Here is a 17,123-nt window from a genome sequence, read left to right as displayed (position 1 = left end):
GCCTTCTCCAACTCCTCGATGGTAGAGTCACCGGAAGCCACCTGCTTCTCCAGAGCCTCCTTCTCCACTCGGAGCCGCTGACCTCGATCTGCAGTTTGTCATGGTCAACCTGGAGAAGGTCCAATGTCTTGGCCTGGGTAGCCATCTCCTCCTCCATCCACTCCAGTTTTTCAGCCTGCCCATAGCATTGATCCTCCAAGTCTTTCTGAAGCTCTTCGGAGGCTTCGACCATGTCCTGGAGGTCCGTTATTTGAACCTGGAGAGAGACTTCCCGAACGTAGAAGTCAGCCTGAAACTCCATCGCCTCACCCAGCTGCCTTTCAGCCTCCTCTTTGTCCTCTTGCGCCAACTTCAGAGAGGCTTGGTAGGCCTCATTTTGGCGTCCCAAAGCTTTCTTCTCCTCCTCCAGAGCAGCCACTCTTGCTTCCAGGGCCTGGAGGGCTTGTGTGTTTAAGTTTGCGTTTCTAGATTGGGCGCGCCAATCAAGGGCCACGGCCAAGAAGGCTCCCAAGTAGAAGGGCATTCCTTCTTTTTCTGTCGGAGCCTTCTGGCATTAATCCCCCGTTGAAACCTCTCATCAGATGCATGATTGGAGGAGGAATAGCGATAAGATTGAGGGCGGCAGAAATGGAGGTAGGATCAGCGGGAACCTCTACTGGTGGGGGAGGCGGAGCAGACTCGACCCCTTCACCTTTCTCCTCTTGGACTATTGTGGGAGGGGGAGAGGTAGCACTAGGGGGGTTGTCCCTGAAGGAATCCCCTCCCTGGGGTGATGCTGCTGATAGGATGGGAACCCTCGCAGCCTTTCTCCTCTTGAAGGATACCACGCCATCAGAGTCCTCATCATCGGAGAGGATCTCTAACACCCTCTTCCCTTAGTCCCGGGGGGCTGGGGCAAGTGATGAGGCCACAACCAATGGGACTGCGGCGATGGGTGGAGGTGAGCTGGGTGTTTGAAGTGTTTGGGGGCTACGTGGGGGTGGTGAAGATGGGCCTAGTGGAGTTTCGGTGGTGGTTGGTGTTGGTGAGGGTGAGGATAGTGGGAGGCTTGGATCAGCAGCGGGGGCGGAGGAGGCGCCAGCCTTGGTGGCACGAGCAGCCTTCAGTGCTTTCGCCAAGACCATCCTCTTAGAAGAATCCATCACTGATCCTACATTCAGACAAACCAAAGAACAGAAGTTAAGGCCAATGCATTTATATAAATCCACAAAGCACGCAGATAAACAAGACATAAAGACGCTTAGCAACGAGGGAAATAGGTGGAGAAGGCCAACAGAACAAGCATGATGCAGTAAAACACATATAAGAAAGGGCAACAAGAAACGAGCCTCCCTACCAAAATAGGTGGACAGGGTGTGTGCGTTGTATTCGCACGCAATGAGCTTCAGCGTGTCGAAAACGATCCCCAGGCCAGCCAAGGCCTTGCATACCCCCCTATCAACAGAGGACAGCTCATCTAGGGCCTTAGCCTTGAGCAGCTTGGGATGCTCTGTCCAATATAGTGGGAAGCCGTCCAAGGCTGTGGGGTCCTGTTTGGCGCAGCACACCCTGAAGAATTTTCCCTTCCAGCCTTTATACGAGTTCTGGAAGAGGGAAAGGAGGATCCTACCAGCGATCCCAGAAAAGCTCACCCAGAGGCTTTTCCCTTGCTTCTTCACCTCGAAGAAGTGTAGAAAGACGTCCATAAAAGGGAGGACGCCTAGATATCCACAAAGAATCTGAAAGGCCCGAACAAAGGCCCAGCTATTGGGATGTAGCTGGGCAGGGGCCGTATTAATCTTCGTGAGGAGTTCCCTCTCGAAGGGTGTGAACGGAAGGCGTACACCAACGCGTTTGAATACAGTTTGGTACATGAAGAAAAAGGGGGTCCCACTCCTGGGTCTGTCATCCACACAAACAGGTTTCCCTGGCCTGCCGGGGCAGACGGAAATGTGGGCATCGTGGGTGCGGCAGAAGGCATTGAAGTTGTATAAATGGGGGTCACCCCGATGGTTCTCCAAGTTCTGAAAGGTCGTCAGGGTGGTGCATTCGTTTAGAAGATCGTCAAGGGCCCATTTATAGAGGGCCTTGTAGTCGGTCTTGGGGGGAGAACTGGACCTTGGTTTCAGGCGCACCATGATGCGGATAAATAGTTGGAGAAAGAAGAAAGGGAAAGGGTTTTAACAAGCGATGCCAAGGCAGAAAGGGTAACAAAACCCTAGAAAATGCCACCCACGCGAAGAAACCCAGAAAGGGGGAGAAGAGAGCGGAGAACAACGGAGGAGCGAAAGAATACAGAAATGCAGAAACATAAACAGTCCCAGGCAATTCAATACACAACGATGCAACGCGATGAAGAAGAAGAGTCATGGAGGTAGAAAAATCATACCTTTGAGTGTCGAAGTAGGGAAGGAATGGAAGCGCGAAGGAGAGAGCAGGGATTGTAGAGAAAGAGCTCGAAGGAGATGAACAGTGCGGGAATGCAGAGAAAGTGGAAGAAAAAGTGGTTTTGAGCGCGGGGTTTTGGGTAACTTAAACGTTACATTTGCAACCCAAGAGGCGCTGATTGGGGACCGTGCGATTGAGCCGCGTGTCAAAGGATTAGGCGCTCCATGGGAGCGCAAGAGACTTGTTCCGTCCGGTTGACCGGGACGTCTTCGTGCGCGACCTCAACCGTCAGCTAGGGACTCCTTCCCACTGATTGCCTGTGGATTCCTGCAAAAAAGAGGACAAAGAGGCGCCCTAGCGGCCGTTTGCACTCCGACGCTCAAGTCAGCCAGCAAGAAACACCAAAACTATTCACCTCCGTCTCTGAGCACCGCGTATAGCACTCTGAAGGTGGTAAAAAATAACTGTGTACTGTGTATCTGAGTTCTCTCTTTCAGGCAAAAATATTCCCAGTCCCTTGTTCGTAACTAAATCAAGCACGAGCAAGCAACTAGAGAGCTCTGGTAAATTTGCAGAAAGTTCGAACCCCGTTCCCAACATTCTCAGCGCTATTTAAACCACCCAAGCATTTAAAGCGCCTTAAAGCGCTTTTAATCATAAAACGTAACGCACCTTATTAACGCGTCTAATTAGAACGTAGCGCATTTAAGATGTTGAAACGCTTGGGAGCCTTTATAGTACCATAAATGCTCGAAACGGAAATTGTATTAAATGACTTTTAATCACCTGGCACCTGACTAAAGGGTGTTTCTATTCTGGTATGGCTGTCGTACACGTGGAGGGCCTCACGACGCCATGACCCCATCTGGGGGCGTTTCTGCCCATCTGGGGACGTCTCTACGTGTGAGTCCTCCTGCTTGGGAGTGCTACTGCGCTAGGGGTGACTTTTTGGGAGCCAACTCATGCACCCAAGTATCTGGTCACTTACTTTGAGAGCGTATCTGCCTTCCTCTTGTACCCTGCACCCGGCTGCCCTGGGCGTGACCTTCCTCTTGAGTCGTATCTGCCCCACAGGCATTTCTGGGGCGGCAGGAGCACTTCACGAGTCAGGCTGCCCTTCACTGGTACTATTACTTTGGCCTTGAAGCCACCTTTTCCTTCTCTTTATCGCTGCCCCGTGCTATTGGGACCTGAGGCCTTCCCACGGCGTCGCTCCCTCCATGGTCTTTCCTACCCATGGGTATCGGGGAACCACACCGTGATTGCCTTACTTTAGCACTGTTTGATCTGGCGAAGCCCTGGTTGGGCGACGCCTTCACCTAGGCGACGCCTTGCCTTGGTGACGCTTCCTCTTGGTTGTTTGATCTGGCGACGCCCTGGTGGGGCGACGCCTTCACTAGGCGACGCCTTGCCTTGGCGACGCTTCCTCTTGGCATTTCTCCACCTAGGCGACGCCTTGTGTTGACTTTGACTCTCCAGCCGTTGACTTTGACCTTGACTTAGTCAACGCCCGGATACGGGACGGTACAAGACTTTTGAGGCTGACCGCGTGATGAACCACGTGGCACGCGATTAAGCGTGGCCCCAGAAGGTGTTACCTTCCCCGCTTCAGAGGATGTCCAATCAGCCATTAAGAGCACCCCAATGGTTTAGAGAATGTCGCGTCAATAGTTTGGGGAGTGTCACGTCAGTAAGAATGACACGTCACCAAGGTGCCACGTGGATGGCGTGGGCGAGGCCTTAGTCTTTTCACTGAAGACAAGTCATCAGCTTAAGACTGGGGGGCTTGTGTACCGTCCTGTACCCGGGCGTTGACAAGTCAAGGTCAAAGCCAACGTCGGGGTCAAAGTCAACATAAGGCGTGGCCTAGGTGAGGCGACGCCAAGTGCAAGCGTCGCCATGGTGGGGCGTCGCCAAGATAAGACGTCGCCTAGAGCAGGCGTCGCCAAGGTAGGGCGTCGCCAAGGTAAAATGTCACAAAAGCAAGGCAATCACAGTGTTGCTCCCCGATACCCATGGGTAGGAAAGACCATGGAGGGAGTGACGCCGTGGGAAGGCCTCAAACCCCGATAACCCGGGGTAGCAATAAAGAGAAGAGAAAGGTGGCTTCAAGGCCATAGTAATAGCGCCAGTGGAGAGCAATCTGACTCGTGAAGTGCCCATGCCGCCCTAGAGACGCCCTTGGGATAGTTACGACTCATGAGAAGGGTCACGCCCGGGGGCAGCCAGGTGCAGGGTGCGAGAGGAAGGTAGATACGCTCTCAAAGTGAGTGACTAGAGGTTTGGGGGCATGAGTTGGCACCCAAAAAGTCACCCCTTGCGCAGATGCACTCCCAGGTAGGAGGACTCACATGAGGAAATACCCCCAAGTGGGGTCACAGTGCTGTGAGGCCCTCCACGTGTAATAGCAGCCAAGTTAGAATAGAAACGTCAATTTGTCAGGTACAAGGTAATTAAAGCTATTTAATAAAGTTTACGTTTCGAGCATTTAAGGTACTATAAATGCTCCAAGCGGTTTAAACGTCTTAAAGGCGCTGAACGTTTTATAATTAAATGCGCTTTAAGACGCTTTAAATGCGAGAGTAGTTTAAATAGCACCTTTAATGTTGGAAACGGGGTTGGAACTTTTGGCAGACTTTCCTAGAACACACTCTAGTTGCTTGCTCGAGTCTTGAGGCTATGCACAAGGGACTAGGGAGAGAGGTTGTTTGCCAGGAGGAGAAAATAGACACTAGACACAGTTTCTTTTTCCCACCTTCAGAGTACCATTCACGGTGCTCCGATACGGAGGTGCAGAGTTTTGGTGTTTCTTGCGAGCTGACTTGAGCGTCGGAGTGCAAACGGCCGCTAGGGCGCCCTTTTGTCCTTCTTTGCAGGAATCCACAGGTAACCCGTGGGAAGGAGTCCCTAGCTGACGGGAGAGGTTGCACACAAAGACGTCCCAGGTCAACCGGCCGGAACAATTAACAATATTTAAATATTTAATTTTTCAAATTTTACAATTCCAAGATCATTAATTACCTTTTTGATTTATATCTTCTTTTTCTGACTTCTTCTGCGAACTTATAATTCCAAGAGTATTATTATTACTAATAATCTTCAAATATTTAATTTTTCAAATTTTCAAATTTTAAAATTCCAATATCATTAATTACCTTTTTGATTTATATCTTCTTTTTCTGACTTCTTCTACAAAATTATAATTCCAAGATTATTATTATTACTAATAATCTTCAAATATTTAATATTTCATATTTTCAAATTTTAAAATTCCAATATCATTAATTACCTTTTTCATTTATATCTTCTTTTTCTGACTTCTTCTGCAAAATTATAATTTCAAGATTATTATTATTATTAATTACTAATAATCTTCAAATATTTAATTTTTTAGATTTAAAAATTTTGAAATTTTAAAATATCAACAAAATTAATAACATTAATTACCTTTGTGATTCATATATTATTTTTCTGACTTCTTCTGCTACACACTATTTCCAAATCCAAGATTATTATTATTATTACAAATGTTCAAATATTTAATTTTTCAGAATTTCAAATTTCAAATTTTTAACAACATTAATTACCTTTCTCATTCATATAAAATATCCAAGATTACTATTTTTAGCATTTCATTCAAATATTGAAATAAATACAAAAATTAAATGATTTAATGTTTTACACAAATAAAAGTTATTTTAATTTATAAAACTTAAATGAAAATTTATAAATATCAAATACAATTAAATAAATGAAGTTTTCATTCATTTAGATTTTTCAATTCATGATTGTGGTTTCCCTGTACTTCTTTGATTCTTTTTTTTAGCTCCATGTGAAGTTCATTATTTCTATTTTTTATTTGCTCAAAACAGTAAATCCTAAAAGTTAATTGAAAATTTATAAATATCAAATACAATTAAATAAATGAAGTTTTCAGTCGTTTAGATTTTTCAATTCATGATTGTGGTTTCCCTGTACCTCTTTGATTCTTTTTTTCAGCTCCATCTGAAGTTCATTATTTCTAAACCCTAAAAGAGTACATTGAATGGAAGTGATTCTTTTTGTTTGATAAAGAACCTGTTTTGATGTTCATCCTCTACACCATAAGACCTTTATTTTTGTTTTGGGTTGTTTTCTTAATAGTGAAGGTAGGATCATAGGTGTGTGGTTACCAATGAGGCTGAAATTTGATAAAGGTTTCATCTTTTGTCTTTTTCCAGAGAAAGTGTAAGAAAGTTTGTATTATACATAGATTCAAGTCAAACATTCATTTGTTTCTTCATTTTCATGTTTGCACTGGATGTGTTGATAAAGTTTTCATTTTTACACACATATCCCATTTGGTTCAAAACACTTTTCTAAAATTTAAAGATCTGACATTCCCATTTTCTACTTTCAGTAAACTTACATATGATTTTAAACCTTTACCCGTGTGCGTTGTCTTGGTTTTTTTGTTTCTATTACATTCTTGGCTTAAATCATTAATGTTGTTTTGTACTCTTCTTGGCTTAAGTCATTATTTCTATTACCTTTGATTTGTTTTCCTTTTTCATGAATCTGTCAACCCCACAGCTACTTTCAGAGGTTTGTATCTTCATTTTCCTGTTTTGTAAAGGAATTATTAAAAAGTTTACATTTTTTCAAATATCATTTTGTAGAGATCTGATTTTATACTTCTGCCGACTTTCTTTCATTTGGTTTTTCGGTTGTTATTACTTGATTATGTTAAGTCATTATCTCACTTTTCTCTTCTTTGATTTCTTTATGGTTTCAGTAATCTATGAACGGCACCGCTACTTTTATAGCTTTGTTTCTTGATTTTCATGTTTTCAAACTGATTCCCCAGTATATCAAGCACCAAGGAAAGATTTTTTTCCTTCTTTCTTCCGCATGCAAAAGCAAGAGTCTATGGTTATATGAAATTGGTAAGATTTCTCTGTTAGGGTTTCCACCTTTCTGTCTATGTTCTGCATCTGTGTATTTTGGCAATCTGTGTACTATTTCAGAAATTTCAAAGCAAGGTTTTTTTTTGTGCTACACAAGAATCCTCTTTTGCAAATGTCCTAAGCAAACCTACCTAAAATTCCATTTATTTGCATAGTAGGGTTTTCCGATCATGCTAGGAATTTCAAAAGTGATGTACTTTGTTTTCAAATTTTTTCTTTATTATGCAAACTGACTTTTAAAAGTCAAACCTGATATGAGTTGCATTGAACATAGACACTTTAGAACTCTTGAAAACAACATTATAGGAGAAGAATAACAACAATTAAAGGATCAAAGAGTGCTTAGAACAAAGGAAACGAAATCAAAATCACAAAACAACAAGCTGAAAACATAATGGGTGCAAAGAAGCTTAAGGAGTCATCAATGGAGACCAAGCCTTCCAAAATGATGATCCAAACTCATTAAGAGTGCTATTTCCTTTTACACAACCGTGGAACATGATATAAACGCAATTGAAAACAGAAACACCAAGAACCGAACAGAAATTGAAGAACAAGCTAAGAAACACCAAATCAAACGGTGAAAAGGATGAAGAACACTAAAACATTTGAAACTAACGATTGAAATTACAAGAGATGAAAGAATGAACACTTATTGAAGGAAGCTTGCTGGATTTGAGAATTTGGAACAGCATTCACGCCACTTGGAGTCTTGTTCGAAGATAAGTGAAAGGTTGTCGCCACTTGAAGCTCACCATTGGCACACAAGATAAGGCAAAGGAAGAAGAAGACAACAAAACTCACAATTTCTCTCTAAACTTGAGTATAGTTTCTCTACTTCTATTTTCCAATTTTGATTTGTACAAGGGCAGCACCTTTATTTATAGCCTATAAGGTGCTGAAATGCAAAGCTAAATGTGCCCCTAATGACATTCAAATTCGGCGCCAACTAGTGCATGAAGGAAGTGTGACTTTCCTTCCTAGTTTGGCACCTCCTAACTCATATCTACACTCCCCCTAGCATCCCTTACTAAGTTCACACCTATTTATTAATATCCGCACCCCTACTCTACACAATAGAAATAAGAAGAGTCATCTTTTGATACTCTTGTCCCAAAGCTCTTGCCATGCTCCTAGTGATTCGTTGGGTTTGGGCCCCTTGTTGGGCTTGGGCTTCATGGGCTTGAGCGTCCTCTACTTGGTTTCCATCAAAACCACAATTTCATTAATCGCAATGCTGAAAGTAGAATTTTTTGCACGTTTTACAGTTTCGATTACTTTCTCTTTTGTATGAAACCTGACATGGTTAACTTCGTTTTTGTCATTACCTGTATATTTACTTAATGTTATTTATTATTATTTTTTTCTTATGACATATTTGAACTAAATCCATCTTTATTCTTAGCTAAAAAAATATATCCCATTTGAAAATTGGAATGTTTGTTTTTGTCTCACAATACTGTTATACTTTATTATGTTTTCTTACTAATCACAACTATTTCATGTTTTCAAACTGATTCCCCAGTATATCAAGCATCAAGGAAAGATTTTTTCCTTCTTTCCTCCGCATGCAAAAGCAAGAGTTTATTGTTATATGAAATTAGTAAGATTTCTCTGTTAGGGTTTCCACCTTTCTGTCTATGTTCTGCATCTCTGTATTCTGGCAATCTGTGTATTATTTTAGAAATTTCAAAGCAAGGGTTTTTTTGTGCTAAACAAGAATCCTCTTTTGCAAATGTCTAAGCAAACCTACCTAAAATTCCATTTATTTGCATAGTATTTTTATCCGATCATGCTAGGAATTTCAAAAGTGATGTACTTTCTTTTCAAAAAAATTTCTTTATTATGCAAAGTGACTTTTAAAAGTCAAACCACAATTTCATTAATCGCAATTCTGGAAGTAGAATTTTTTGCACGTTTTATAGTTTCGATTACTTTCTCTTCTGTATGAAGCCTGACATGGTTAACTTCATTTTTGTCATTACCTGTATATTTATTTAATGTTATTTATTATTATTTTTTTCTTATGACATATTTGAACTAAATTCATCTTTATTCTTAGCTATAAAACTATATCCCATTTGAAAATTGGAATGTTTGTTTTTGTCTCACAATACTGTTATACTTTATTATGTTTTCTTACTATTCCCATCTATTTAACTTTGAAATTTTAAATTTGTTATTTTGATATTTTTAAAAATAAGTCCATACAACCTCCTCAGTGTGTATATATATATGTATATATATATATATATGTATGTATATATATATATATATGTATGTATATATATATATATATGTATGTATATATATATATGTATGTATATATATAGATGTATATATATATATCGATATGTTTTGTGTTTCATATTGACCATTGCATTCTACATTTTCCTTTTACTCAAAGGTCATCCTTACAATGTCTTTGTTAAGACAAAATACAAATTGTATGAAAGATGTTAATCCACAAAGTGAAAATTGGATCCTGATAGCAAGGGTTATACGTCTGTGGTTTGTTTCTGATTTCAAGAAAACAAAGTTTTCATTCTCCATGGAAATGGTGATTCAAGACAAAGATGTAAAATACTTTATCATTTTCTTTCATATTTTTTTGTACTACAGTTTAATGTAATTTTTATTAATCATGCTTAATGTGTGTTTCTATCTTTCAGGGTGATAGAATTCCTGTTTCCGTTAGAAGAACTCTAATTTATAAATTTCAAACTGATATTTTTTAGGATAAAGTTTATTCCTTCAATTTCTTTAGTGTGTCTACTAATTCAGGATCTTATCGCACTACATGTCACCAATACAAAATAAATTTTTAGTTTGGAACTAAAGTAACCTTTGTTGGTAATGATCTGGTCTCATGTCCAAAACCTCACTACACACCAATTTCTGTGTTAAAGGCGTCTGGTTTTGATATGGACTACTTAGTCGGTTAGTAATATTCTTTTACTTGAACAGATTTCTTTCGACCTGTTTTTAAATGAATATGTTTTTACAGATGTTATTGGAATATTAACTGGTGTGGGAACTGAAAGAGAGTTGAATAGATCAGGGTCAACAACTAAGTTAAATGCTATTTCTATTGAAGCTGATGGGTAAGTTAATATTTTGTACCATAACGAATCCAAAATATTTTTTCTTACAATTGTAATTTTAACTTACAACAGCTACCGCATTGAGTGTACTTTATTTGGTAACTATGTTGATGAGCTCAATGCATTTCTGTCATCTGGAGAGGTGGAAAATATTGTCATCAGTGTGCACTTTGCTAAAGTAAAAAATTTCCAGGGTATGTGAAGTGATGAATTTTCAATTTATTTAAATTTTTTCATTTGATTATTTTATTTATATGATATTTGTTATAAAACAATTCATTATATTTTAATGTAGACAAGGTTTTTCTACAAAATTGCTTGGACTGTACGAAAATAATATATAATGATAAGTCCAAAGATGCAACTGAACTCAAGAAAAAGGTTAGTTTAATATATTAATTTTCGATAATTAAAATGTATGAACCTTTCTAACCACAACTTTTACATGTGTAGGATGATTGAAAGTACAGATTCTCCTACACAGGGACTCAGTCAATTGTGATTCTGGAAAACAGAATGTTGAGGATGAATTCATCAGCTTCATTCATAGAAATACTATTCAAGGCCTCAAAGATTGCAAAGATGTATTACTAATGTTTTTTAACGGTTTATTGAAATGGATTATTAATATTTTAAGATCATTTTTTTTCTTTTTACAGGAAATCACTTTTGTTATCTTAGCTACAATAAAACATATTGTAGCTGATGACGATTGGTGGTACACAACTTGCTTATGCGGTAAAGCTGTGTACCCTGATTCCAAAATGTTTTTTTGTGAGAAATGTAACAAACATGTTATCAAAGTCCAACAAAGGTAGTGTTTCTACTTGCCTGAATTTATTTTTAATTACATATTACATATTTCTTAATAGTTATTACTTATTATATTATTATATTAATTTTTTTATTAATAATAATTATTAATTATTAATAATTATAAATTATTAATTTGTTAATAATTAACTATTAATTATATTTTTCAAATTATAGTTAGAAATTGTGAACCTTTATGTATTTTATATTTCAGGTATAAGCTTAAGCTGCGAGTGATTGATGAAACGGATTCTACGACTTTCGTTCTATTTGACAGGAATGCCACTACACTGATCAATAAATCTTGCACCGAATTATTTGAAAGTCATGATAAGGTAAATTATCGAACCATGCATATGTTTATTTATGCATATAAGAAAAGGTTATTATATTAATTGATATTTTTTTTAATATTTAGAACGGTGATTCTGGTGTATTACCAAAAGACTTTGATCTTTTGATTGACAAAGTTGTGTTGTGTTAAAGATCAAACTCTTAGGTTTGACCAATCATTCCGTGTCAAAAAAGTTTGTATTGATGATAGTACTATACAAAGGTTTTGTGAAGGCCGTGTTGAAAATGTGGTATGTTTCCTAATTTCATTGTATTCTTACTTACATTTTACCCTTAAATTCGTAATTTATTCCTTTTTTACTTAATTTAATTTAGTTATCATTTTGTGAAGGAACTTCATTCTCAGAAGAAAAGACTGTATACTGTTAAAGATGTCCAACATGATGAGTCTTCTGTACCACTTTCTCAGGTAATTATCATTTAAAGTATTAACTTAAAAAAGTGAATAATTTACTCTTACTAATATGTTTTGTTATCATCGCAGGATTTATTTAATAAATTTTCCACTGAAGCTGTTGATTTGCAATCTAAAACTATTGATTTAGCCAGTGATAGTGTCTTAGGTAATGCTACTGAATTGGTTGCTCCACGGGTTACAAGAGATTTTGCTTCACCTGCTCACACACCTAATGATGATATCCCACTGAGGATATTAAGGAAAAATATCAAGATCGAAAAGGGAGTAGTATAATTTCATACTGTTTCTCTAATGTTTTGTAACTTGGATGATCTATTTTCATGTATTGTAGACTTTCTTTAATTTCTATGTAGAACATATTATGCTGTATTAGTCAATTATATTTTTAAATCTCTTTATGTAATATTGCTTCTTTCATATGTTGACATTATGTTTGAGGTAGATACTGACTTTATAGTTCATTTTGAAGTTGTTATATTTTGTTTTTTTTTTCAATTTTATGTGTACATTTTAATTTATTTAATGAGTTTGTTTTTGTGTAATTCATATTATTGCATACTTTCTGTAACTTTATTTTGTAACAATGGTTCTTTCATGAAATCTCAGCATCAGCATCGTAATGGTAAGTGCCTCAACTTTTACTTTTTCTTTATTCATAAATATATATATAGAATTATATAATATTTTATTAATTATAATTTGTGTTTTTTTTAAGGTTATTGAAATATTGTTTTCTTTTCCCAGGTATTGTTTTCCTTTATTGCAGGTATTGTTTTTTTCGTCAATTCATTTTTTATAGATAATACCTTATTATGTGATAAAAAAGAAATCTTTGTGTAATGATATGTTTGTCCTTACGAGAAAGACTTTTTTAAAAACAAAAATTCTCCTTACACTCAACCTCTAAGGATATAGAGGATAACATTAACTACGTGTCAGAGCAATTAATACATGACTTATTTTGTATTTTTTATTTTTTCATAAACTGTCTCTTCTGTTTTCTTTACACTTTTTTCAAAGTATTCATTTCATCTTCCAAGATTAATTAATTAAAAATTATGGACAATAGTAATAATTACAGAAGTTAAAAGTGTTATATTTTAAATTTAATATGAAATTATATTTTCAATTTTAAATTTTAATTACAAGTAGGTTATATAATGTTAGAGGTTAGGGTTTAAGTATTTAATTTAAATATATGTATATATATATATATAATATAATATATAATATATTCATAATAATATATAACATATAAAATATAATATTTAATATATTTAAAATTTAATATGTTTAATATATTTTATATTATATTATATTTATATTATATTTATTTTATACTTATGTATTTATTTATTTATTAATTATTTATTTATTTATTTATATATTTAAATATAATATATATATATATATATATATATATATATATATTTGTCAAATTATAATGCTAATTAATTATACGTGTCATTCATATCCATTTTATTTATCTGTGGAAATAGTTGTATTTTTTATTAATTATTATTTGTTTATTTTGTTAATAACTTATTTAAACTGAAAAAACTCTGTTGTATAAGACAATGTTGTATAAGACAATGTTGTATAAGGCAATGGAAAATGGAAACTTCAAAGAATAATTACAGGTAACAACTCACCTACTATTCTTTTTATAGTTATGTCTTTTCGTATTTATTTTTATTTACTTTAATATTATTGATTTATTTATTATTATTAATATTTCTTAATTTATTTACTATCATTATTGGATTTTAATTATGTTTTTTATTATTTAATATAGGAACTGAAAAGACATCTTGCTTCAGAGAAAATTTTGCGTAGATTTGTGACTGAAAAGGTATGATTGCTATATATAAGTAACGTAGGACTTTTTATTACTCACAAACCTATTGCTATCTTCTTTGTAACTTCGTAAATTGCTCTTCTCTACTTCTTCCCTACTTTCATCATCCTCATCTTTCTTTTTCTCATTGTCATGGTTGTGATTCCTGAGGAGATCGTAAAACTTTCTGGTAGAGGTTACTTTACAACAGTTAACATTCGTGGGGACGTATGCTTTTTTTTTTTTTTTTCTGAAATGCCTTACTTTTCATAGTTTTTTCAGTTCTTTGAGTATTTTTATGGTTTTAAAATGGATAGAATGGACACGTGGATCGTGCATTCGCCATCGAGTTTGAAAATGAACTGGAAGAGGAATGGATCCTCAGCGATAGTCAAGGCAATATTTATATAGTATATTATAACAAAGATATACTTTGTCCCCAAATTTTGTATGGATGATCCAAACTGAGTGATTTTTATGGGTTTAAAGGTCACCACAGCTTATTGTTTCGTTATGTGGGTAATAACTCCTTCCATATAACTGTTTTTATGGGGGAGTTATGTGAAATGGTTATAAGAAATTATCTGAAGGAAGTTCAAGGGAGGGTGTCGCTCAACAATGGCCCCTTTATACATTTTGGCTTAAAGTTGAGTTCAAAACAGGTCTTTGGAGGATATGTGGTCAGTTTAGCATCCTTTCTTTTGAAATGGTTACTGATATATTCTATTTCTTTTATTAACTAATTATTAACTAACAATTTCGTTATTGTTTAAGGATCTGCCTTCTCCTTTTGCTGAATATGTTCGTAGAGGGAAGTTCAATAAGGTTACTCTACATGGATGGCTACAAGATGTGGAATGCAATGTTTCAAGTGCAGGTTTCCTTCCAGAAGTGATACACTCTGTAGCGGGTGGAAACAATTTTGTCGTCTTCATTCTATTCGTGAAGATGACAAAATTATTTTTGAATGTTATAACAAGAAGCCCTCTACTGATATCAGTGTTCTACTACTGAAGACGTGTCACTACAAAAGACTTAGTGCTTAGGATAATCAGTTCTTATTTTGATATATTAGTTTTGTTTAAGTTAATTTATTTTGCAAGTATTGCTTCGTTTTGTTGTGGAGCATCCAGTTTCCACTTTAAGGAAACAAGAACAGTTTATTTTGTTTACTCTTTATTTTTATTTTTTTTTTGGTTATGTTTAGTTAGCTAATTTTATTTCTTTGTATTTATTGTTTAGGGTTCCAATATTTTCAATATGTATACATACTTCTTTTAATTTTTCATTTCTTATTTGGCATATTAATGATGCGTTGGCATTTCTAAATATGCTTAACGCTATAAGAATTGCCAGTATATTAAAAAAATCATAAGCCTGTTTTAGATTGTGCAATGCATGTATATTAATTTGATTTTCTATACATTGTTTGTTTATGTTTATATTGTTTATTATCAATTATTAATTAATTACTTATTGATGTATTAATTATTATTTTTATCTTAAAACCTGTTGGTGTACATATGTTTGTTTTTTTGTGTATCATTTCTCTAATTTTTATTAATTTTTATGAGTACTATTTTATTTTAAAAATCTTTATTATATATATATCTTGAGGTGACTTCATAGTTCAATATGATTTTGCCTACAATGTTTCTGGAGGAAACACACATTTTTTTTATTTACTTGACTTGGTATAATCTAATGAATTATACTTTTAATTGCAGTAATTATTGTGGAGTATTTTTTTCAGGTTGAACTTAAAGAAGGAAGTTGATCTTTAATACTTCATTTTTCATATACTTCATTTTTCATATATATATATATATATATATATATATATATCTTATGGGAACATAGTATTAGAAATCGTTTTATTTAATTTAAATTAAAATTATTGTAATGTATTGTAATTTATTTACAAGTTATGGAAAAAAATTATTCTTTAACTTTTACATAGAATTTGTGGGTCGTTTACATTGTAAATTTGTGTAATTTGTGTAATTTTAATGTTATTTTTTTATTATATTTAATTTAATTTAATTATATTTCAACTTCTCAATTTATCTATTTCTATATTCCATAAATTTACAAATTTTATATTTAGCCTGACTTATTATAATTTTAAATTGCAATTATAAAATAGTTAAAATGTTGAATAGTATAAAAATATTGTTAGGAAGAATTAAACTAGCCCAAGAAAGGACATTTACATTATTTTTAAATAAAATAAATTTGTATAAAATAATATTTAAGACATTGAGAACCTTCAAGTAATCATTACATCCACACTGAGTACAAATTTCGAAGTTAATTTAAAAAGAAAAAAAAAACTAATATTAGTTCAAATTCAAAATAACTTAATATCACATTTTTCACAGTAGATCATTAACAAATGAATGAGGAAGTTTTTGGAAAAGCACATAAAGTTGGGTGTGCTAATATTAGTTCAAACTCATTTTCCCTTTATCATGTTCATCTTCTTCTACATTCATAAGCCAACTGATATCTATTTGTTACACTTTTCCCATATCTTCTTTTTGTCCAGTATATCAGATACCAAATATCAGATCTACCAGATTGTTTACTCTGTTTCTGCTTGATTCTGGGAGATACAACTGAAACGCTGTAGAACGGAAAAGGTAATTAAAGCTTGAATCTTTTTTCATTCCTACCATAAATATTAATTAGAGGTGCATGCATTTCATAGAAAAAATGTTGTTTTAATAATATTTCTCTATCTTACGCTTTAAGACATAAAAGTTGTTTCTCTTCTACTATGATTTCCCAATATAGAGCTTGGTAACCATACTCACTGTGGAGGTATCCATGGAATGGAAAAGTTAATTAAAGTTTGGATCTTTTTTCATTCTGAGCATAAATATTCATTAAAGTTTCCATTTTTAAAATGCTTTTAGTTCACAGATGTAAGGTATATACATTTCATAAAAATAAATGGGCTTATAATAATCACTTTATTTACCATTTTTTTCATTAATAATTTTTTTTCTTTGATTTGTGTTTTACTCAAATTAGTAAATACAAAATGAGCATATCTGTTTTAGTCAAATTGTTTTGGCGGTATACATATATTACATGTTCTTGCATGCTGTGTATTATTTCAGATATACCCAATGCAAGAATTCCTATTGTTTTGTTAAACAGAAAAGTTGTTCTGCAATGGTGCAAAATAAAGTTACCCAAAGTTCCCTTTTTTTTGCTTATTATGGTTGTCAGAACATCCTCTGTTTTTTTAAATTGACGTACTTTATGTTTCTATTTTT

General features: G+C 34.9%; 1 pseudogene; it reads left to right on the top strand.

The window, feature by feature from the left end:
• The first annotated feature begins 9,732 nt into the window (after positions 1-9,732).
• The window catches only part of LOC137815833 (uncharacterized), a 28,167-nt pseudogene continuing 20,776 nt past the window's right edge, over positions 9,733-17,123 (top strand).

Source organism: Phaseolus vulgaris, chromosome 1, assembly GCF_051622355.1.
Source record: "Phaseolus vulgaris cultivar YP4 chromosome 1, ASM5162235v1, whole genome shotgun sequence".
In the NCBI taxonomy this organism is placed as follows: domain Eukaryota; kingdom Viridiplantae; phylum Streptophyta; class Magnoliopsida; order Fabales; family Fabaceae; genus Phaseolus; species Phaseolus vulgaris.
This window is presented reverse-complemented; position numbering and strand designations above follow the sequence as displayed.